The sequence below is a fragment of the Ciconia boyciana genome, chromosome 6 (assembly GCF_034638445.1).
Source record: "Ciconia boyciana chromosome 6, ASM3463844v1, whole genome shotgun sequence".
NCBI classification, from domain to species: Eukaryota; Metazoa; Chordata; class Aves; order Ciconiiformes; family Ciconiidae; genus Ciconia; species Ciconia boyciana.
Window position 1 is genome coordinate 59,142,758 of NC_132939.1, and position 22,495 is coordinate 59,165,252.

At 46.3% G+C, this 22,495-nt stretch overlaps 1 long non-coding RNA gene across 3 annotated transcripts in view; it reads left to right on the top strand.

The window, feature by feature from the left end:
- Nucleotides 1-319: 319 nt before the first annotated feature.
- Nucleotides 320-22,495, top strand: part of LOC140652893 (uncharacterized) — a 66,165-nt gene continuing 43,989 nt past the window's right edge. For all 3 annotated transcript variants that reach the window (XR_012042975.1, XR_012042974.1, XR_012042973.1), the window contains exons 1-2: nt 320-635; nt 10,090-10,175. This is a non-coding gene — a long non-coding RNA (uncharacterized lncRNA). The remainder of the gene's footprint in view (nt 636-10,089; nt 10,176-22,495) is intronic.

The window sequence follows — 22,495 nt, forward strand, 5'->3', positions numbered from 1 at the left end:
GCGCCTGGGCGCAGCCCCTCCGGCCACACGCCCCGGGACAGGGACACGAGGGACGGCCACCCCCTCCCGGCCCCGACGGTCACTTACGTTGGGGCGGGTGCCGCCGGCAGCGCCGCCGGCCGCGGGGCCGGACCCCGGCCCGCCTCCGACGGGGGGTGCCGGCCCGGCAAGGAAGGGGGGCGGCCTCTCCTTCGGTGTCGGAGGGGCGAATATTTGCCGGGAAACCGGGCGTTATTCCACTCTGCCGGAGCAGAGGGGGCCGGGGCGGGGGGGGCTGTGTGAGAGGGGCGGCGGTGCCCGGGGAGGGGGGCGAGGAGCGGCCGCGACGTGCCCGCTCCCCGCTCGACTGGCGGATCCGCTAACGGGCGGCTGCCGCGGGCCGCCGTGAGTCACCCCCCGGCCGCGGCAGCGTCAGCCTCGCCGCGGCGTTGGCAGCCAGACGAGCCGCGGCGCGGAGCCGCCGCTGTCCTCGGATGAACCCGGCGGGGCTGCCAGCGCCAGCCGAGTGCGCGCAAGGCGAGAGCCGGGGCTCTGCCGGCGCGGCGGCGTGCGACACCCCTTCGGCGGGGATGGCGGAGACGGGGCGGGGGGCGGGAGCGGGGGGGGGCGAGCCCCTCGGCGGCCGGGCCGGAAAGGTAAGCGTGGGACAGGGAAGGTGCGGCGGGGGCACGGTCACAAAAAGGGCACGGGGCGGGGGAGCAGGCGCTGCCCCCCGGGCCGCCCGTCCCCGAGGAGGCGGCTGCGGCGGCCCGGGGCGCGGGGAGGGGTCGGCGCGGCCGGGCCTGCCGCCCCGAGGAGGCGGGGGGGGCGGGGGCGAGAGCCCCTCCGCGCCGGGAGCGGGGGGATCGCTCCCGACAGCGGGGATGCTCATCGGTGCGAATGCTCAACAGCCCCCGGCCCTGCCCTGTTAAAACAATAAAACAACAGCAGCCTCTGCCCCGCGGTGCAAGGATCCGGCTCCTCTTGGGCGAAAGGTGTACCGTTGCCCGGCAGCCTTATCTCCCCGCTCCTGGCCGCGGGGAGCGGCAGGAAACCGGGGCAGCTGCTGGCAGCTGCCGGCGATGTCTCGAAAGCCGCGGGCAGGGTCACGGCCGCCTCCGCTCCCCGCGGCGCCCAGCGCCGCTGCCGCGCTCCCACCGGCGTGTCCCCGAGATGGCGTAACCCGGGGGGGGCTCATCGCCAGCGTCTTCCTTTGCTGCCACCTGTCATCTTCAGCTTTTCCTTATTTCTTTGCCGTCCGCCCTCCCCATCCCCGACAGCTGGAGCGGGCGAGTACCTAAGGACGGGGCAGGTTGCCCATGCGAAAGCACGGGAAGTTTGGACCCCGGGAAGACGCCTTCTGCCCTGTGCCCCTCTCCCGGGGCTTTCGGCCAGCCCTGGCTACTGGGCTGGCGTCCGCCGGGGCTGCGCTGCACGCCCACCCCGCGCCCTGCGGAGCGGGGGCGGTGGGGAGAGGGAGCCGCGCTCCCCCCGAGGAGCCGCGCCGGGAGGCGGGATGCCGCCGGGAAAGCGCTCGGCATCAGGGAGAGGCGACCCGGCAAAGGGCTTCTAAGGAAATTCTCCCTCGGGGAGCTGCGGGGGGGTTGGAGGGACGGAGCTCCTCTTTGCCCCGGGAGGGAGACCCCTATCCGCACACGCAGAGCAGGTCGTCGCGGTGCAGCAGGTGCCCCCGGGCCCCTTCGCTTCTTCCCCGCTCCGTCCCTGAGAACAGCGCCCGAGAGAGCCCAGAGACACCACCTTAATAGCCGTAATAATTAAAAACAACAACAACAACAACAAAAACCCCCTTCTGCCTGGCCTTAATGATCCTTTACACACATTCCCCGCCCGCTCCCTCCCCCGTCCCCCCAGTGAAGGGCACTGATTATCCGCACTCCTCTGCTTGCCGAGAGCGCAGCCTGATGAAAGGACTTTATCCTCGAGTGACTCCACCGCTTGCTCCTCCTCCTCTCCCCAGCCCGCCGGTCGCCTCGCTTCGCTCTCAGCCCTAATTGGGCTCTTGCTAATATGATTAAAGCCCAGTTAAATGTTTCTTGATAAATCTTGTCAAGAAAGGATCCCCCCCCGTCCCCTCCCTCTCTCTGTTGGTTGTCAGAAGCCCGGTTACAGACAGGACATGCCCGGCTCCTGCTGTTCATACTCTGGTGGGAAGTTGGCATTTCACAATTGTTCCTTTAACAGGGTTGTTTTGGAGCCGCTCCTGGGGATTGTTCCTCTTCGGGCCGGGCTTGCTGATAAGAACCGCCCGTGGCTTTTATGTAACACGTTAGGATTTGGTCCTGGTCCCAAATCGCGCTGTTTCTTTAGCCTTTTATTTCATCCCCCCGCCCCCCCGCTCCCGCTGCTGAGCTCTTAGTAGCCTGTTCCCGGAAAGGCTCTTGCTCGATGCGAGCCGGCCAGGCGCGATCGCCCGGGTAAAAGCCGCGCAGGTCCCGGCGGAGCTGCGCGGGGGCGGAAGGTGCGCACCGGGACGGCTGGCCCGCGCACAGCCGGCGGCGGGAAGCGCTGCGGCGCGGTGTCCCGGCCACGGCCGCCCCCCTCCCCGGGAAAAGCCCCGCTTCCTCGGCTCCTCTCTCCGCTCCGGGAGGGGCTCTCCCGCTGCTGCCCGCCCTTGTGCGAGGCGCCCCGGCCCCCCGCAAGTTTTACGGCAGCGCTCATGGCAGCGAGCGCGCTCCCTCACCGTAACCTGCATCTGTTTTCTGGTGGTTTCCCTGTAATTGGGCTCGGGGGTTAAACCCCATGCCGCCCCCGATACCACTTGGGGAATCTGGTTGAATTCGTAGGAATTAGGAACCGGCAGTCAGTGGTGGAGGGCGAGGGTGGTTCCCCGGGAGCCGGGCCCCCCGCGGCCGGCCGCGGGCTGGGAGCGCTGCGCCCGGGCTGGCGGTGAGGCTCGGCTCGCCCCGCCGGTTCGGGGGTGCTCGTTGGTGGTGCTGTTGGCTCGCTCGCTTTTTGGTTTTTAGTTTTCTTTGGGGGTGCCGAGCTTCGGCCGGGGCTTTTCGAGGGCGTCTGGTGGTTGTGGCTTCCGGGAACTGGGCTTGGGGGCCGCGGGGGGGTGTAGTTGGTTGGGGGGACGGACGGGGCTGTTTGCTCCCCCGTCGGGCCGCGTGTAGCCACGGACTGGAAGCCCTTCGCTCCGCGGCCGCAGGTGGCATTGCCCCATGGCCCACCGGGCCCCGGGCTCCAGCCCGCGCCCCTCCGCCGCAGCCGCTGCCCCGCGCGGGGGCAGAGAGCAGCTGCCGCACCGCGTTTCCACGGGGTACACGCACTGCCTTCACCCGTGGGAAGCGGGAGCACAGGCCGCCGGGGGACATGGACCGGCTGTCTCTGTCCCCCACCCCGGGGAGGGGGGAGTGCCCCCGAATCCCTCCCGCTCGCCACCGTTTCAAGCCCGCGGGCTGCTCCTCTTCGTGCCCGGGGCTCGCCCGGGGGCAGGCGGCAGCGCGCTGCCCGCCCGCCCTTGGGGCGCGGGTGCGGGTGCGGGCACAGGACGGCCTGCGGGAGACAGCGGAGGAAGAAGGTCAAAACCAAACAAACGAAAAATCACCCCCGACCCTGGGGAGCGCAGCTCCAGCAAAGGCGCCTGTTCCCTGGGCAGGGGGAAACCCGAGCCAAGGGGCAAAACGGAGATCGGCCTCCCCGCCGAGCCCTGCTGCAGCCCGGCCGCCCCGCGCTGCCTCCCGGCGGCGGGAGCCCGGGGGCGCGGGCAGAGCCCGGCGGGGCGGGCGCGGAGGGGGCAGAGCCCCGGCGGGGCGGGCAGGGACCTGCGCCCCGGGGGGCTTCTCCGCGCCGGTTCGCCCCAGGGGAGCGTCGGCCCCCTCGGGCGAGGTCTCACCCGTGGTTTGAGGATGGTTCTCCTCTCCCCTCCCCTCTCCTTCCTCCCTCCCCTGTGTGTCCCCCCCCGGGGGGGGTCTGGGTTTGTGCGAGACCACAAGAGCTGCGGCCCCTTCGCCCCGGGGCTGTTGATTTACCCGAGGAGAGTCCCAAATAAGAAGCTGTTTGTGCTCTAGCTGGAACGCTGGAGGCTTTCTAAGAATGGTGCTTTTCTTACTCGTTTTTTTTTTTTTTTAATTTAATTTTATTTTTATTGGTACATTGGACCAGCCTACAGCATTGCTGGCGTTTTTCCACCAGGTGCCTGGGGCTCAGAGGAAAATTCAAATGAATCTTAAAATTATGAGACAGTTTCCCTCCCCTCCTCCCAAATAAAATAATTACAAGAGAAAGAATGGGTACAAACTGGCCAGGAAGGGATTCAAGCTGGAAACAGAAAAGCACCTTCACCCCACCAAGACTGCTGAGGACCCAGAAAGGCCTTCTGTAGGCGGGAAGGAATCAAAGCAGCTGGAAGTTGGAATTTGACTGGGTTGTGAACCAGCTTCTGAGATGTGGTTACCACCCACAGCGAGGGACTTGACCCCATGATCCAAAACATCCCTTCTAATCCTCTTCCTATAAAATAATATTTTGCCTTTCTATACACCGAAAGAATCTCCAAGTACGTTGCACACATTAAACTATTCTGCTTCACAGCACTCTTGTAGGTACCAGTCCATATTCCCATTCTATGGCAGAGTTAACTGGTTTGCTCCAGGGGTCACACCTGGGGCTGGGGGCACTGGCTCAGTCGTGACACCCAGAGCTCACATCACCACCCAGCACTCCTCTGCTCACTGAGGTCCCAAATGAGACCGATGCTGTGAGAAGGCTACCTGCAAATCCAAGAGGCTGCTCTGCAAGGTCCAGGAAATACCATTTCTGGATGTTGTTTTAAAGCTAAGTATACAGTATCAGGAAACATACCTGGAACTGGAGGGTTTAGGTTTTAGACTCTCGGTGTTTGACTATTATAATTATTTAACTAAGCTCCATTTAGTCTTGATAAGTAACCCCTGTTGCTTTTAGAGGAATCTTGCTGAACTTACTGGAAGATTTCCTGCTCACCTGACTTACAAAAGCAATCGTTTTCTTTCTGAATAAATGGAGAGGACTGGCTGATCCTCATGCTTTCGATGTAGACAGAAAAACCTAGACTCAAATCTACTTGCTTTTCTTATGCAAATCTTCTCACAGGATTAGGGGAGAAAGTAAACAGCAGTCCAACCTTAAGATCTTTTTCTTTTTAGAGGCAGCCTGTTGTATAAATCTGAAACAGAAACTGTTTTCATTTGAAGATCAAATAGAAGTTATCTAGTGAAGCTGACAAACAGGGGCAGAATAATCTGTTTGCATTTTTGGGAAATGGATAGCTCTGGTTTTGTTTCAAGGCAAGTAACTTTTAAATAATATTTAACGAAATAATTGACCTTGATGTTTAAACTACAACTTCCTTCACGTCATTAAGCCCACTGTTTTTAAAAAAAATATTTAGTATCTGAACTCTGGCATTCATTCTGCTAATCTCATAATAACATTTGTTTCTCGTGGAATTTTGTTTGATGAACTCATCGGTGAAAGAGGAGAGAAGGAGTTCAGAACAACATGAGCTTTACAGCTCATTTATATTTTTTTCTTCCTGAAAAATAGCAAAAAAACCATATGCAGAATGACTTTTCAGGAATAATTTTTCAGATGGAAGGAACAAGGAGAAGCTTTGTACAGCTGAACCATAAGCCTTGGGACAAACTGTTCTTTTAACATATATTCTGACTTTTAAAATACATTGCAATCCTTGACTACAAAAAATGATTTTGTGGAATTTGTCCTCATGATAATTAGGGTCTGAGTCTGTTTTGAAATGTGAGAGAAATGGAACTAACTCCATAAAGTGTGTCTATCACGTAAAGCTTTTAGGACAGCCTGATTCACACTATATCCTGCTCTTTGTTCAACTGACAGATTTCCAACTGCGAAAGAGGCACATATCTGGGGGCTGCTATTATCTAAGCTAAATATGTACATTTTGGATCAGTTCTATTTTATTTGAATACTCACAACTTCTGCTTAGGGATCTTAAGCATGAAAGGATTGCAGAGATGTGCATTTTATTAGCTATCTTTGTACATGAACAAAGGTGCATAAACATACACATTTACTAGTCTCTCTGCTCTGCAAGAGTTCAGAAAATTACATGCAAAATTATTTCAAATAAAAACAAACAAGCAACCAAAAAACATACACATAACCATGCAAGAAAGCAGGCAAACAAACAAGGTGGGGGAAACTAAAAGCAATAAATGAACTTGCAGAGTTTAGCCTAATTTTTATTTGGCTGTAAATGAAAAATATCGTGGGTATGTTTTTTTAAAGTTACGTGATCCTTGAATTACAAAACACTGGTATCTACCTAAACACTGTTATGTACCCTGCACGTCATGTACTCATACACAGATGAAAGCTCTTCCTTTACCCCTCCTGCCACATCTTTTTTCTCTCCAATGAGTTCCTACTTTCAATATGTGGACGTATGAGGAATGGGGTTGCTTTACTCCCAACAAAAGGACACGTAGCTAACATTTCCACTGATTAACAATATTTGAATTCCCTCCCCAGTGCACAAACAGTCAACTCAATAATGATTGCAGGCCTGGGATCTAGAGAACATGGTGGTGTTACACAACTGGAGATGTGACGTTATCTGGCAATCTGAGCAGGGTCACGCTGATCATGGGACAATTCAAATTCCATGTCAGGCATCATGTTGATGCATGTTGTCTCAACTTCACACAAATGTCAAGAGGTGCAGGCAAGCACAAATTAACTGGCAGAGTCATCTCCCATCTCAGCATTATCCTCTGTCTCTTCTTCCCCGATGGCAGAATTGGCACCTCAGAGCATCCCAGTGCAGTGCCTTAAGCTCCAGTCCAGCTCCTCAGCCCCACGTACTAGGCACCAGCTGACTGACTGGCTAACCAGCTGTGTCTGACAGAGGAGCAGCAACCACATCAGGAGAGATGATGTGTGTTTGCAGGAGGTATAGCTACTGGGCAGTGCCTGTTACCCCCTTACTACAATCCGATGCTGTGGCTCAACACCAGCAAGTGAAGGGTGGAGGCATCCGCACCCCTGTGGGGCTATTGTGCAGTACCCCTGTCCACATAGGCTTCCTCCGTGCCTGCTAAGCTGTATTTTCACCACTTACGTGCTTATGCAACTACTGCTCTTCAGTTTTACAGGGAACCAGAACATGGCATCTGGGGATGGCAGTTCTTGACCTGAGATGCTACAACAGAGTAGCAGTTGTCATTCACCTGTAGTCACTTGCAGAAGCTGCTGGTCCTTTTTTTTTTTTAATTATGAGCTACAAGGAAAACACAGTACAGTAACTCTTCCCAGCAAATTGGGTGCTGTCCTTGCTATAAGTCACATCAGACCTATGACTTGTGTGTTTTGTGGCGTGCAGCTGACACCCAGCTGATATGTCTTTTCCCAACAACTGAATACAGCCTGCAACATACAGGCAGTGACAGGAGATGGCATTTCAGTCATACTGGGTAGACATGCTCATACCATCTTCTGCTACTCCGATGGTGATTTGTGAGGAACCCACCTGGCATGTTGCCTCTGCCCAGGGACTAAACTGCATCTCCTCGGCACAGACTTTAAGCAGGCAGCTGTGCAAAACTGGGCTTCTCTGTGAGAATGAATACACTCTCTTCCCTGTTCCCCTGAGGACAATTTACCTTGAGATTGTGCTGGACCTTGGGAAATTCCCTCACCCCAATACTCATATCAACTGCCCTCACACCAGTTTAGGGAGCCAGCGACAGTGACTGTCCTAAATTCCGTCAATCTCCGGTTGTCTTGCTTTAGCATCTGCTGTCCTAGAAGTCTCTTCTTATGAAGTACGGGTATTCTTTGTATCCTCTGCTGAACTGGTACGGAGCATTTTTGCACACTGCAAAACAGCCTCTGAATATTTCCTCCTGTATATCAGTGCCAAATTCAGTGGTTCTTATGGAGATCATGTCAGTCAACTTGTAAAGCTCTTTGGGGTCTGTAGGTAACATGCTATGCAAACACCCCTGTCTACTGCTGCTTCCCTGAGTTTAAACAATATCTGTCTGGATACATTTCCTTACCCTTTCCTCCAGACATACCTCTGGCTCCGTCAGAGAGCCCTGGGGAAGCTGAAACCATGATGAAGGTGCTAGCAGTGTGAATGCATAGAGGATTAAGACTGCTAGCCGCTGCAGCATGTCACTTCTGCCTGCGACTTACTAAAGCAGAAAAGTCTTGTGGCTGACATGTCCTCCACTTCACTGGGTTACGTGACACATGCCAGAAAATGTGTCAACCCACTCCCCATCTCCTCAGCATTATTAGCCCAGGGAAGGAAACACAGCCAAAGAACACGCACACAACTTTGACAGGTTCTGCCTAATCCACCCACATAATGACATTTCTTATGCTAAGTGCCAGAGCGGTGTAGGGAGGCCACTGCCTGTACCAGCTGCTGGCAAGTCAAAGTTAGTTTCATGGTTATGTTTAAGAGATAGCCTGACATTACATTAAGAAGTCTTCGTCTCCTGTGGTGCAACGCTCAGAGAATGACATCAAAAGCCTTCCTAATTCACCCCCTGGGTCATTTGATTATAGGCATGGCACAGACCCGTGCTGCCCCAGGAGACCGTGAGTCACGACGACATCCATGACTATCCTCTTATTCCACGGAAGGAAGTAATGTGCTTTGTGCATAAAACAACCAGGAGTCGATTACATCGTCCCTCGTGTCAGCTTAGCCCTGCCGGCTGTCGGGGCAGGCACTGGAGAGGCGAGAACAGCCTCTCATTTCCCAGCCTTGCTCCTTCCCACCCCTACCTCATGGAAGCTGTTCCTCCCCATGCTGGGACATGCCATGTGGGCAAACCACACAAGAGGGTTTTGCTCAGCCAGGCGAGGAAGAGGACGCTTTGGCTCTCTTCTCCGATGTGGTACAGAGTTACGTCACATGGTGAAATATCCATCTCTCCTCCAACGGGACAGGCGTATCTGATCATGAGGATGCTGTGTGTTCTCCATCCCTTGGCATTTGTCCTTGTAATTAGTCTATCTGTTTCTGATTTATTTATTTTCAGGCAGTCTTCTGCACCCTTGCTCCCTCACTTGGGCACATGGGGCAAACCACAGACTTGCCCTTAAACTACACAGAGAAATAAAATCAGAAACAGACTAACCACAAGAATCAATAGCAAGGGGCAGAAAGCACATGACTGGATACTGCAGTTCCCTTCGGAGATCCATCTGCCTTGAAATGTGATGCAACTAGGCTCACGTGCCACATCTGCAAAGGGGGTAACAGATCCCTTCTCATAACCTGACTTGCAGGGTAAAACTATGCTAGGTCAGAGAAGCCAAGGCATGTTTAATAATCATTTCTAAGGAAGAAAAAGAAGTCCGGTTTGTGTTCACAGAACTAAAGCAATCACCTTCAAGTCTGATGTGACTCGTGTCAGTGTTATCGTTGCTTCCTAGAATTTAGGCTTGAATTTGGCAGAAGTCGAGAAGCAAAAGCATACACAGAACCACTTGAGAGAATCAGTGTGTCTGTGTGCATGGGCCGAGTCTTTCCTGAATAAACACCAGTCACTGGGCGACTGGGTAAAGTGGCAATATAACATGGCAGTCAGACATGTGTAGGCTCATACCCATGAGGCAAGGCTATTTAAGGATGCAATTTACCTTTTTTCCTAAAATAAAGACAAGCAGATAATGAACCACACCTCCCAGTGCCATTAAAATACATGTATTATATTCCATAACAATTCCTCGTTTGTCTCCCAAAAGTAGCATCGTTGCCTGGGAGGAAGTATCAAGACATTAATCAAAAATAGATGAGCAGTACAAGAAATGAAGGCCAAGCAGACGAGTATAAATAGCTTCCTGCATATCCAGAATGCAGGAGCTGTGTGAAAACATTGTGATTAGAGTCGATACACTCGATCCAGCGACACAGACAGCGTGCACAGCTGTCATTCCTATACTGAACATCTTATTTGATACCCTGCAGTTCTGCAGCCCTTCATCAGGTGAACGATGTGAAGTCATTGTTCATGTGACAGATCAGACAATGGAGAAACCCTCCAGACAGAAACCTCTACTTGTTTCTGACTAGGAATAATAAATCTTTCCTTCTTTTGGAATCCACAGAAATACAGATGCAAAAGCAGGATGTGGATAAATGAGAGAAGATAAGGTATTGCTCCTGCAAGCAGAACATCCCGTCTTCGAGATGGGTGAGTACTTCCAAACTTTCCAAATGCTTCATTGCCCTCCAGATAGATCATAGATCTGTCGCCCTCTCCTTCCAGGATACTTTCCAGCATTTTAAGCCATAATAGAAGCAAGCAGAAAGCAGAAGTTAGTCTTGAAAAAAGAGATGAGACAAATAAAGAAAAAAAAATCCCGAGGATGCTCTAAATTCCGTAGTCAACCTCCTGGACACTGCCACAGAATTTTGCATATCTCCATGAAGACTTGGCCGATTCTGGTTGATCATTAGCAGAACTTGGTGCAGCTGTATAAACAGCAGATTTCTACACCTACAGGCCTTCATTCATTTCCTCCAGTGAGGTTTTTAATTTGACTGGCAGCTAGCCTATCTGGGCAGCTGATAAGAGAAGAAAAAAATCACTCTCCAGTCTTTACATCTCCACTGCCTTTCCTCTGGTTCTCATCATAGAAGTGTACAAAGAATTAAAGAGCTCTCAATACATTTGTAGCCAAATATTTACCCTAAGTGAGGTAGATTATATTTGCTTACTGTATCCATTGCCATGCTGGCATGTGTTCAAGACTGTCTAACTCCTTGGAGTACTATTGAATACTTTGAAAAAAACCTTTGTTTATAATAAACTGTTTGCCAATGAGTGCACGTTCGGTGTTGTCCAGGGTATACTAGCTCTTGAGCTCACGTGCCCGGCGTTTGCAATAGCGCTTTGTCTAGCTTCACAAACACAGCACTGGGGACAGTCCTGGGATGTGGCCAATTTACCTTAGTCTTTTGCAGGATTATTAAGAGTATTCTGAAATTCTCTCAGGAATTTCACTGAGAGAAAACGTAATTAAACAATGTTCAGAGGAAACATACTCTTTCAGAAAATACAACTTGGTCTCAATCAGCATGCTTTTTTGAGAGCAGACTTACTTTGACAACATTTTTAAGGGAGACAAAATGATATTTACATTCAATAATATTTAAAATATTGTTTTCCCCGAAGTTAAAACATTTAAGTGTTCCTTGTTTCATTTCATTTTGTTTTGAACTCTATAGCATTCATATATTCAACATTTTTCCTATTAAATTGAATATTTTAATGTCATTATAACTTTGGGGCTTTCTGGTGTGATAATGATTTGACATTTATGGAACACTTCCATCATGCCAAATATATTTTCTCTGAATTTTCAATCTGTGAAAACTTCAGCACCTTCACTTTTTTCCCAAGTGTTGGAATTTCCCATAGAATGGCAATTCTGTTTCTTGACCAGCTCTGCTAGAATTTCTTGCTCTATCAAAAAGAAAGGGGGGAGGGTGTCACAAATACACAACTGTAAACTTGTCAGGATACATTTCTCATTGTTGGCTCATATGTTGCCCTCTTTTGGTAGCTTTTGTACTGTACTACACATACAAATTTTAACAACTGCTGTAGCAACTCGGCATCCAAAGGGGACTGAGTGCTGAACGTTAGAACTAAGTAACTGTATGAGGAGAGCAATAGGTTGCAAGTTAGTCCCTTGAACTAGCTTGTAGAGACATCCTGTCAGGAGAGAAAAAGCACTAGGGAATGAATGAAGCAGTGCAATATAAAACTGGACTATAAAGGACAATGAGAAAGAAGAAAAAGAAGGATCTGTAGATAGCCACTCATGTGAATAATTTAACCCTGTATCCTGACTTCCATCCTGTGATGACAAACATGACTTTCAACTATTTCTTCGATCAAGATTTGTAAAGGGAGGCTCTGCCCTAATTATCATTCCCTTGGTCTTTCCCTGATGATCTTTTCATAATCTATGCAGAGGTTTTGTTAAATTCTTATGGGTATTGACTAGTCAAGCCCAGAAGAGTGCCTGCTAACTTTCCAAGACTAAATCCCTGCCAAAGTCAACACTCTTATTTTTGCTATTAAATTTCTGAAAGATAAAATTAAATATTAGATGTTCTTTTACACAGTGATTTGCTAATACTAATTATAAAATCATATGATACTAATTTCATTGTAAGTCTAGAATCATTATTTAAGTGAAACACTGAAGTGTTAATTTTTTTCCAGAAGAGAGTTCTTTTCTACTAATTCTGAGCAAAATTAAAAAAAAAAACCCTCAGTCTGTGGCAATGTTTAAAAGACTCTAGGGAGCTGAGTATTCACCTTCTCTTGACTTTCAGAAAGAATCGAGTACTAACTCCCCCAAAATGCCATTCTTAGAGAACAAACTGCTCCCCACTTCAGATAATTCTCAGTTATAAGCACAATAAATGGTTACACAGAAGAGATATTCCCACCGTATCTGTGATCCCAGTTCAGCATTTCACAGCTCTATTCTTTAAAGATTAATTTTCCTTGGTTTGAAAATCAGCACCAGGAATTCAGCCTCACAAGAACTCTTTTATGAACAGTCGCAGAGATGATTTCAGAGCTCAGAAGGGAACCATTCCTCCCACCTTGAATTGTGGAGCTTTTGTGGCGACTCCATATGATCAGGAATTTCTTGGGATAGGGAAGAACTCTCAGCCTTCCAATGTAAAGACATAAAGCTGTACTTTATAGGCATTATCTGGTGCTTTATTCAAACCTATCCGAAATCCCCCAGCAATATGAACTCCCCTTGAAAGACCATCTGACAGCCTTCCAATTTTCACCTTAAAAAAAAATACACCCAAAAGGCCTGAGTTCGCTGCCTTCCTCCCTTTCAATTAAATAATATTCGCTGGTTTAAGCCTTTGCAGACCTTTGTTCCATGCATAAGAATGCAGCAGCCCAGCCTTATGGAAATATATGACTGCCTGCTGATTTTGGTGCAGCCAATATGCACCTATCAGTGGCCAAGGGCTCGCAGACTTTTGTCACATTGCCTCGCAGGTCTAACGAAGCCCCTTCTGCTCCAGCCTAATGAATTGCTTAAACATGTGCACCGTTTAAGCTGATATGTAGTTCCTTTGTTAAAGCCACCTAGCAGGGCTATAAAGGGAGTTGTAAATCAGCAGCACAGCTCATGCACGTTAAGTTTATGTTTAATGAGATGCGGGGTTTGAGCCTTAGTCTTTCCCCCTAAGTGATTTTTCCAGCCTTTGAATCGTTGTGGGATTTCTTCCAACTCCTTCCAGTCAGTCAGTGGCTGGCAATATTGAACACAGAGTCGAATGTAATAACATGGAGCTTTACACGTGAACTATTACCTCCCTGCTTCGTGACACGTGTCTGTATGTGCGTAGCCTTTATCACTATGCAAATTCATATCTCACTCCCATCTGATCTGCTGTCCACTATACCTTGAAACTCTATCAGCAATATTGATGGCCAGGACACGTACATTCAAATATATCTTCTTTTCTTTTTTCTTGGTTGTTTTTTTTTTTCCCTTGGTTGTTTGGTTTTTTTTGTTTTGGTTTGGTTTTTTTGTGAGTTGTTTGGGAGATTTTGTACCCAGCTTTCTAATATCTGCCGGTCCTTTGATATAATTTATCTGCTGTCTCCTGTTTGCATTCCTTCCTGGTTTAGTATCATCAGCACATTTCACTATTGTGCTGTTTACCTCTGCTTTGAGATTACCATAGAGATATTAAATAGAACGATGTCTGTCAAAAGTCCCTGCCATGACCCACAAGACATTTCTACAAGCTTCGATAACACAGCAATTGATCGTTCCCCTTTGTTTACATTCTTTCTCCCATTTCAGTCTACACAGCAGTGTTCCCCGCCAAAACAATTAAAGTTCTTTCTCTCAACGTGAATACCTGAAACAGTAGCAAATCTCATATCCAGTGCTCCCTACAGCCACTCTCCTACGTTCCCACCAAGTCTGTTTATTTCTCAGTTCACTTACTGTGCATGCTGCCTTGCTTGCCGAGTGCTGACTCAGAGCATGCTGACCATAGCCTACCGCCTTGGTCCCCAAATCTATACTATACAGAATGTATAATGTTACATATTAACATGAAAGGTACATTTAATATGCTTTATCCTTTCCCAGACCATACCACTTGCTGCTCCTGATACAATTTGCCTCAATGTTTCCTTGGGATTAGTGGATGACTTAGCTGTATGAAATAAGAAGAATTTGGCCTAACATGTTTAAGGTATTTTCCTTAATTTATGACTTTTGAGGCCAGAAAGGACCATTAACTCATCACATTTAACCTCTTCTGTGTCACAGACTATAGCATTGCACCATTCCCCATTTACCAAGCCCAATAATTTCTGTTTGGCTGACACACATTTTCCAGAAAGGGATCCAGTTTTGATATCTACACTATCACTTTCTTGGGCAGTTTGTTTCAGCAGTTCATCACACTTACTGCTACAAATCCAAGCCTCATTGCTTGCTTAAATTTGTCTGGCTTACATTTCCACCCACTGATTCTTGTAATATATTCATCTGATGCAAGACACTTTTTTTCTTGTTGTGAAGGTAATTATACACTGTAATCCAGTCATCTTATTTTGATAAGGGAAACAAAGCATATTCTCCAATTTACAAGAGGTTCTTATGCCTTTTCTGCCACCCTTTTTCGGCTTTCTAGCACCCACAGCACTTTAACACACCATTGCCATATAGTCAGCATTACACTCAACTCGTATGTCCCTGCTAACTCGTTCAAAGACAGCATTAGTCCTCTTTCGCACCATCGGACCAAGTCTTGTGTCCACTTGCTTCCCCACAATGATACCAAAGCCTTTTCAAGAACCACCCTTGGGATACACTTTCTAGTGCATCAATACAGCCACTGTTAGTGCATGACTTCAAATTCATCTCGTCTGCAGAGGTCCCGCTCAGCGAATCTGGGCTGCTCCATCTTCATAATTTATTTGTCATTCCACCAACTTTAATTTCCTCCCTAATTTTCTAGCATTGTTTTACTAGGGATGTACTTAGCTCTCAATCATTAAGGACAATTTTGTAGCCTGTCAGGCATAACACCCATCTGCAGACTGACTCCAGAGCTTTCATTCAGAGCTGACAGCTACTTTTTGACATCTATCAGTTAGTCAGTTCTTAATCCACTCAGCCATCACTCAATAGCTATTGTACAGCATTCATTTTTTTCTAAGTGCCTAAACAGAGAAGGCAAACAAGTGTATTTGAAAGCTAAAAAAATAGACTTAGAACCTAAATCCTGCAAAGTGTTAAAGAGCCTAATCCCCACTGGTGCCTAGACTTATAAGCATGCAGACTTATGTGACTGGTTTTAGGTCCACAGTTATGAAACCTCATGCTTTGTGTATTTTTCTGTTGATATTAGTTTCTCTTATCTGTGAAAGACAAAACGTAGACATCACAGCAGTTGGATGGACCACACTTTTTCTTTTCTAGTCACACACACACACAGAGCTTTCCTTTTGTTTCTCTGCATCTCCACAGGTAACTATTATTTTTCAAAAATAATTGGCAATGTTAGTGTAAATGTGTTAGATAATACTTGTAATATCATTGGGTGTGGATTATGCAGCTTTAGTGACTTTCATCCATATATTCAAATATCCTAAGTATTCCCTCATCTGTTTCTATCAATAGGATTTATTTATTTGTGTCACAGTGTTTCTTTCTTGTTAATTGCTTCAAGTTATTTTATGTAATTAAAGACAGATGGTAAAGCAAAGTTCAGTATCTCATCCATTTGTTAATCAGTGGCTTATGCAGCTCTATAAATGTAGCAGGGATGTTATGATTTTGGGTTTTTTGTGTGCTGTGCTTTAAATTAAATACTGGGACCAATTCCTAGTTACTCTGAAGCCAATGACAAAAACTGCCATTGACCAGGATCTCGCAGTGGGAGACCGTGGATGGGGAAAGCTGTGAGCCAGCTCAGTGCGGTGTTTATGCTTTACAGAGGCACGTAACTTGCCCGCTCTTAGACCCAGGTCTTACCATGGACCTTTGCATCAATAGCTTCCACGGCGTGTCCGTGGGAGACGAGTGGCCAGGTCGGGGCGTCAACTAAGAGGTTTGTTCTCCTGACTTTGTGGAAACCCATCACTCATCTCAGCATTCTCTGGGTTTATTCTATTTTGGGGGAATTTTTTTTTTTTCCATATGCAAGGGAGCAAAACATCTGTTTTCATTAAGGACATCTTGTTCTTCAGATTAGAGAAAATCACCAAGAAAGGGAGAACAAATAAAAGTCTCCAGAGGAGAAAGAGGCCCACCACATGCTCCCCCTGGGTAGCCATCTTGAACTGATTCACAGCGTTGCCTGCAGCCGGCAGTCTGCGAGCAGCCCCGGCCGTCCCAGCTCCCTCCCTCCTGCACAGTCCATGCACCACTCACTTCACACCCAGCCTATTCATGGGCTTATTTTACCCCATATTTTTTCCTCCATATCTATCCGTAGAGTGCTCTCCTCGCTCTGAAATCCATCGGCAGCCTGTAGTGTACTGTATTATTTTGATGCCCTTATCTTTTCTCTTTCCTAAAGAAAAGATTAATGGCATTCTTGCTGGTTTGTCTGTCTGCTCCCTTTGTTCACACCCTAACAAGAGGAGCGAGTGTACCCTTCACGTGGCCATCAGTGGCAGCGATGGGTTGCTGACAAACTTGCTTCTCATCTGCTTGCTCCCATCTTTCAGTCCAACAAGCGATTTGGCTTTATCTGTTTTGACTCAGTACTAGCCCGCTCCTATTCTTTCTCACATTCTTGCATTTCCACCAGAGTATGTGACTGACAGAAATGCAATTCCTCAATTAGACTACAAGGGGTGTGCTGGGAATTGCAAGTCAGCCTAAAGATTTATATGCTACACCAAATTATTGTAACTGACACAGTATTTCCAGCAAGCAAGTTTGGAAATATCAGAATCTCCTCCATCCCCTCTCCACCCCCCCTTCCTTGAGAAGGCCAAATTAGAGAGAAAAAGGATTTCTCATTGCTACCATGAGTCATGCTCACACTGAGCACATGGCTGGTGAGGTCAGCGACAAGGGTTACTGGGCTTGGACTATAGAAAAAATGGATTCTGTTAAATGACAGCACAGTTAGAGCAACATGAAAGAAGAAGAGTAATGCGAAGCCACCAAGGCCCCTAAACCACAGCCGGAAGGGAAGTGGAGGTGGACTCACGCTTCTCGGAAGAATGGGCAGAGACAGGTGACAGGTTGCTCTTTTAGTCACCCTACCTTTCGGCCTTTAACATAGACTTTTATTTTTTCCCCCATTAAGGTTCACAAAAACAACAAATTCACCTATTTTACTCAGCCTAGGATGGGATTTTTAAAAGGGTTAGCACCACTTCTTCTTCTCAGGAACATGCAGTGAGGCATATTTGAAAATAAATGGGTAATTTCTGCCAAGTAGGTGTCATGTTAATTCCTATTTAAAATGCAGATATTCAACTTTAAGCACATGCTTAAGTCCCAATAAAGACAATGCGATTTAAGCAAACTGTAATTCAGCAGGTGCTTGGTTGAAGTGCTTGAATCAGGTCATAATGGATGAAGGATTACCCTCACCAGCAGTCCAGCAGTGAATTGTAGGATGGTACTTAGGTCTCTGAGTCTACTACAGCAGGTGCTTTTTTCCTTTTTTTTTTCTTTTTCTTTTTTTTGGTGTGTTCCTGTAAAACAAGTTTCATCCTTCAGGAAACCAGCTGTATTTGGCACCTATTGTAAGAAATGACAGTTGAAAATTCCAAACTGCTTTAACCACAGAGAAAAAAAATCTTCTAATGCTGATGTTGAAAGACAACTTTCAGTTTTAAAGGTTGATTGTTCTTTTTTTTTTTAATTGTTAAATGCTAAAGCAGCGAGCAGACACACTTTACAGTCTATTGCATTGGGCTCTTTTTCAGTAGGTTGGCTCCTGCCAACAACAGGTTCAGAACTGCCAGTTCTAATTAAAAACTTTATTTTAAAGATACATTTCACAGTTTATTCATGGCAGTAAGTGCTTCCCACCCTGAGAAATTTAAATTGCTGGATTGAGCAAGTGGATACAATTTCTTTCCATTGATTCCCAAGTAATGGCTTTAACTAATTGTTTCAGCAATTCATGATTGATCTACTATGCCTGTTGAAATCAATTTCTTCTTTTAGACCAGTCACCTAGGGTGGACACCCTGAGTTGTGTCTATTTCTTTGCCCAGGGTTTAACTGTGTTTTATTTTCCTTTTTAATTTTGTATTGCAACAGTTTAAAAATGGTCAAAGATTATTCTCGCCTCAAGAATTTCAGTGACAAATCCTTTTACTAGTCCCAGTTGTAATGGAGAGACAATTGCCATCATAAACTCTGTATAAGTAGCATTGTGAAATCTGTGATTTATAAGCATATTCCATAGCAGAAAATATTTTGATAACCCATGCTTCTCCCTGCTGTGGCCAGCTCTCTGCCTCAGAAAGAAAACATGAGTGAAACAGTTTTCAGCCTTCTAGATTTAGTGGGAAAATAATGCCTTCAACAGCAAAGTCTTTTCTGAACACCAGCTCTAGAAATGCCACACATATGGGTGGCTAAATTCTACTTTGAGTTATTTCTCTGCCACCTAAGATACACACTGAATGGAGCTTCAAAGGAGCAAAATGTAGCCTAACCTTTTGACTCATCATGTGTTTACAATTATTAATCAAATGCAGAGTATATGTACTACTACTATAACTAGCACTTGTTATCTTGTATCCTGTATAAGCTTTTCAGATTAAAAAAATAGATTGGGTGTTCTATAAAGTGATGAAATAATAGATCATATCTTTATTTTATTATTTGGTTATTCAAGGTTAAAGAAATAGATAGTTTTACTTGTCCTTCTCTGTATGCTGATCATTAGCTATTGTAGGGCATGTTACCGGCAGCAAGTCCTCTGAACAACTTGCATACTGACAGTATCATATCAGAAAAAATCATTACAATTCATTAAAGCCCTGTCTGCATTCTCACAATGATATAAATACACCTCAGTCACTTAGTGAAGTCAGATATTTGCATTTACCAATGGGTTTTAAAGCATGACATAGGCTAGGGATTCCTAATGAGTTTCAGGCTACAGACAGCATCTTCATAAATTTTGTCACTGAGACTCACCCCTGCCTCCTGATCACACAGGCCACCTTCTGGATTTGGTGGCTGAATAACAGCCCTGAGGCAAGTACAACTGTTAACATTTAAAAGTGCTAGCTGGGAAATATTTAATGCACTTTTAGCTACTTGTAACACCATTAAGCTGTTGGAGGAAAAAAAAAAAGGCAATCCTATCTGACCAGCCAGCTCCTCTACAGACCTCCAGCAGACACTCCCCAGGTCTTTCATGGTCTACAGACCACAGTTTGAAATCCACTGCGATATAGAAATGACCTAACATTTAGAGCAGCTGAAAGTTCTTCACACCTGTATTTTTTTACAGTAAGAGACAGATCTGGCTTCAATTGCACGATAAAGAAAGACATATAATTTTGACTAAGAGACATTTAACTAAACCACCAATATATTCTCTTAATTCAAAGCAGGAATAAGGGGAACATCTCCAAATCCAAAGAATGTATTATATCATCAACTCCGTGTTTTTAAGTGTTTCCAAATCATCACAAAGATTGTGTAAGAGCAGCTGATTCCCAATATAGATATGCTTTTCTTGGGCACTAAGTCATGCCAAGACCCTGGCTGAAATTTTACAAGGAGTGTCTCAGATTGTACTTTAAATAATAGTTATTAGTCATAAGGTTTGGCTACCTTTCTTTTCTTTGAAAAGAATCTATAAATGTACCATCATTTATTCATTTCTGAAATCATCACATTGTCCTCCAAAACAGTTGGGTTAAATTTACAAAATTTAGGAGCATATGTTGTGGGGCATGCGTTTAGGATGCCCCTACTCCTAAACTCAAGTTTAAGAGTATGTGTCCCATTAGTTGTAAATTCTATGAAAAGTGTGTTCAGCCAGCAGTAAGCACTTGAGTCTTTTCTGCAAATTCCTGAAGGTGGGATTTCCTCCTCATGTATTTAAAACAACTTCTATTTTGAATAAAAATAATCTGATAATTACTTTTAGTCTTGCATTGGTGTACCAGTTCCAAGGTCCAGTCATTAACTAGGACTCCAAGTTAATAAGTGCTGTATGGACAGGGAGGAAGAAAATTTTCCCTACCCCAAAGGGTTTGTAATGTAAACTCCTAATTTAAAATTCATTAATTTTACACATCACCTTACATAACAATCACAATGCCATAAAAGAGTGAACACATGCTTGTAATTAAAGCCATGGCAGTCTCATCCCATTGTATGAAAAATAGCTCTATCATAATGGTCCTGAGTTCATGCCAGAATAGCAGCTAATCATGGGAGAAAGATGATCTAACACTTACAGAACATGAAAATAGAAATGAAACGTTCTGGTTCCAGACTATTTTCTCTAGACTTGCTGGGTGATCTTGTGCGTGCTACTCAAGCTTTCAGTCCCTCAATTTACCCATCTGCAGAACAGCAATAACACTATTTATCTGACTCAGAAAAGTTTTGTAAGAATAAATCCATAAATCATTACGTCTCTTACGTACTCTTAACAAGCTTTCTATGCAGCACCCGTCATAGATACTGTGAGAAGCACGCATGAACTACTGATTTTAGCCCCATAATACCTCTAAAAAGTAGAGTTCAGTGAATATGTGGCAGGAGTAAAAGGATCCATCATGGTCAAACCATTTCTATTCCTGTGCTATTTGTATTTCACCTCTGAGGATAAAGTTAATCAAGTGCATTTTGTAATTTCTTGCTTTATAACAGTTTAGCAAATATATATTCAGAAAGTCACACCAAGATTTTCTACGTAAAATTTGTGGAGCAGCTCCTTTGATTCTTAATCTGTACATTGTTTTCATAAGAGACATCAAATTCTTTGTAAATGAACAGGGTCACAATAATATCTTACAAGGAGAGAAATTCTGGTAAATGCTACTGTGGATGACTTTTCGTCTGAAAAGAGGGCAGGAATAATGCTCAGTAGTCACAGCATCACTGTGTGCTTGTACCTAGCAATGGAAATGCTGATACCAGATCATCAAGGTCTGTAGTCCCATTCATTGACAAAACCATTCATGATATGAGAATGAATGAAGTGTCTTGGAAGTTAGCAGTCTCTGATTCTCTGAGCAAGCTTCACAGCTCAGGACAGAGCCAGTCTATCGGTGGCATACTTTCAGCATGTAATCTTCTGTAAAGTCACGTCCTAACAAAGATAATGAGGTCCCATTCATTATTTGCCAAAGAAGTGCAGCAGTTTAAGCCTTACGATCCTCTGCTGGAAAATTAAGTGTTTGAAATTTGGGCCTGATCCTACCTTCACTGAAGTCAATGATAAGACGCCACCTGATTTCAGGGGAGCAGCAGAAAACTTTTTGTCATGCAGAGATCACATTAAATTCACTTATCCCTCTCTCACAGAGTGGAAAGCAGGTCATGGGTCTGATGTTTGCAGCAATAATGAGGAGGCTTTAGAAACTAAATGGGATGTAGCTGATGATTTTAGCACAAATTGAACTGAAGTACTAATGACTTACCAAGCATTATTCTTATCTGTTGCACAACCAGCACATGACGATGTCCAGAAATAGTGTAACATCATACTTCGGTAAAAGGCTCAAGGGCTGACACTCTGTTCACTCACACTGACATAAATCAGGAGGCAACTTCACTAAAGTAATTGAATTACATAAGACTAAAATTAGTGAGGGGAGAATTAGGCCTAAAAAGGACCTCTCCAAGCAGTGAAAGGGAAGAAGGTGTCACCTGCCCCCAGCGCCGTCCATCTGAGACGAGGGCAGCCCCGACCAGCTGTGCTTGCGGAGAGCCCAGCCCCGGCAGGGACCGCAGCAGCCTTCCCGTCACATACCCCATGGCAGCTTTGCTCGGGGCAAAAAAAGCTGGAGGGCTGTGATCAGAGACAAACAGAGCAGATGGGGCCACCCCAAAGGAAGCCACAGGGAAGATCAGGTCCTTGAATTTTACTGTGACGCCAACTCACCTCTGTCAGTCCCAGGCCAAGGTACAGGGCTGCTCTGAGCCAGTTTGCCTGGCCAGGGAGCTGGCGCACGGTGAATATCCTGGAGATATTGTCTCTCTTTGACACTTGTCCTATCTCCCTGACAAACACAGCTGCCCTCAGCAGAGGGGCATTGGCTGCTTCTGGCATGGGCTCCTAATTCCCTGTATTCAGTGCAGGGTATTGAGACAAGTTTTTCTTCAGTGTGTTACTGCAGGTTACTCATATACGTAATTTAACCTTTGGTAAAAATGCAAATTTCTCAGTCCAGTATCAGCTCTGCTCCTTCTTAGGTGTGTCACATTCCCCTCTATGGCACTTGATGAAACGTGCAGCATGTGCACGGCCCTGCCATGTCCCCCTTATTGC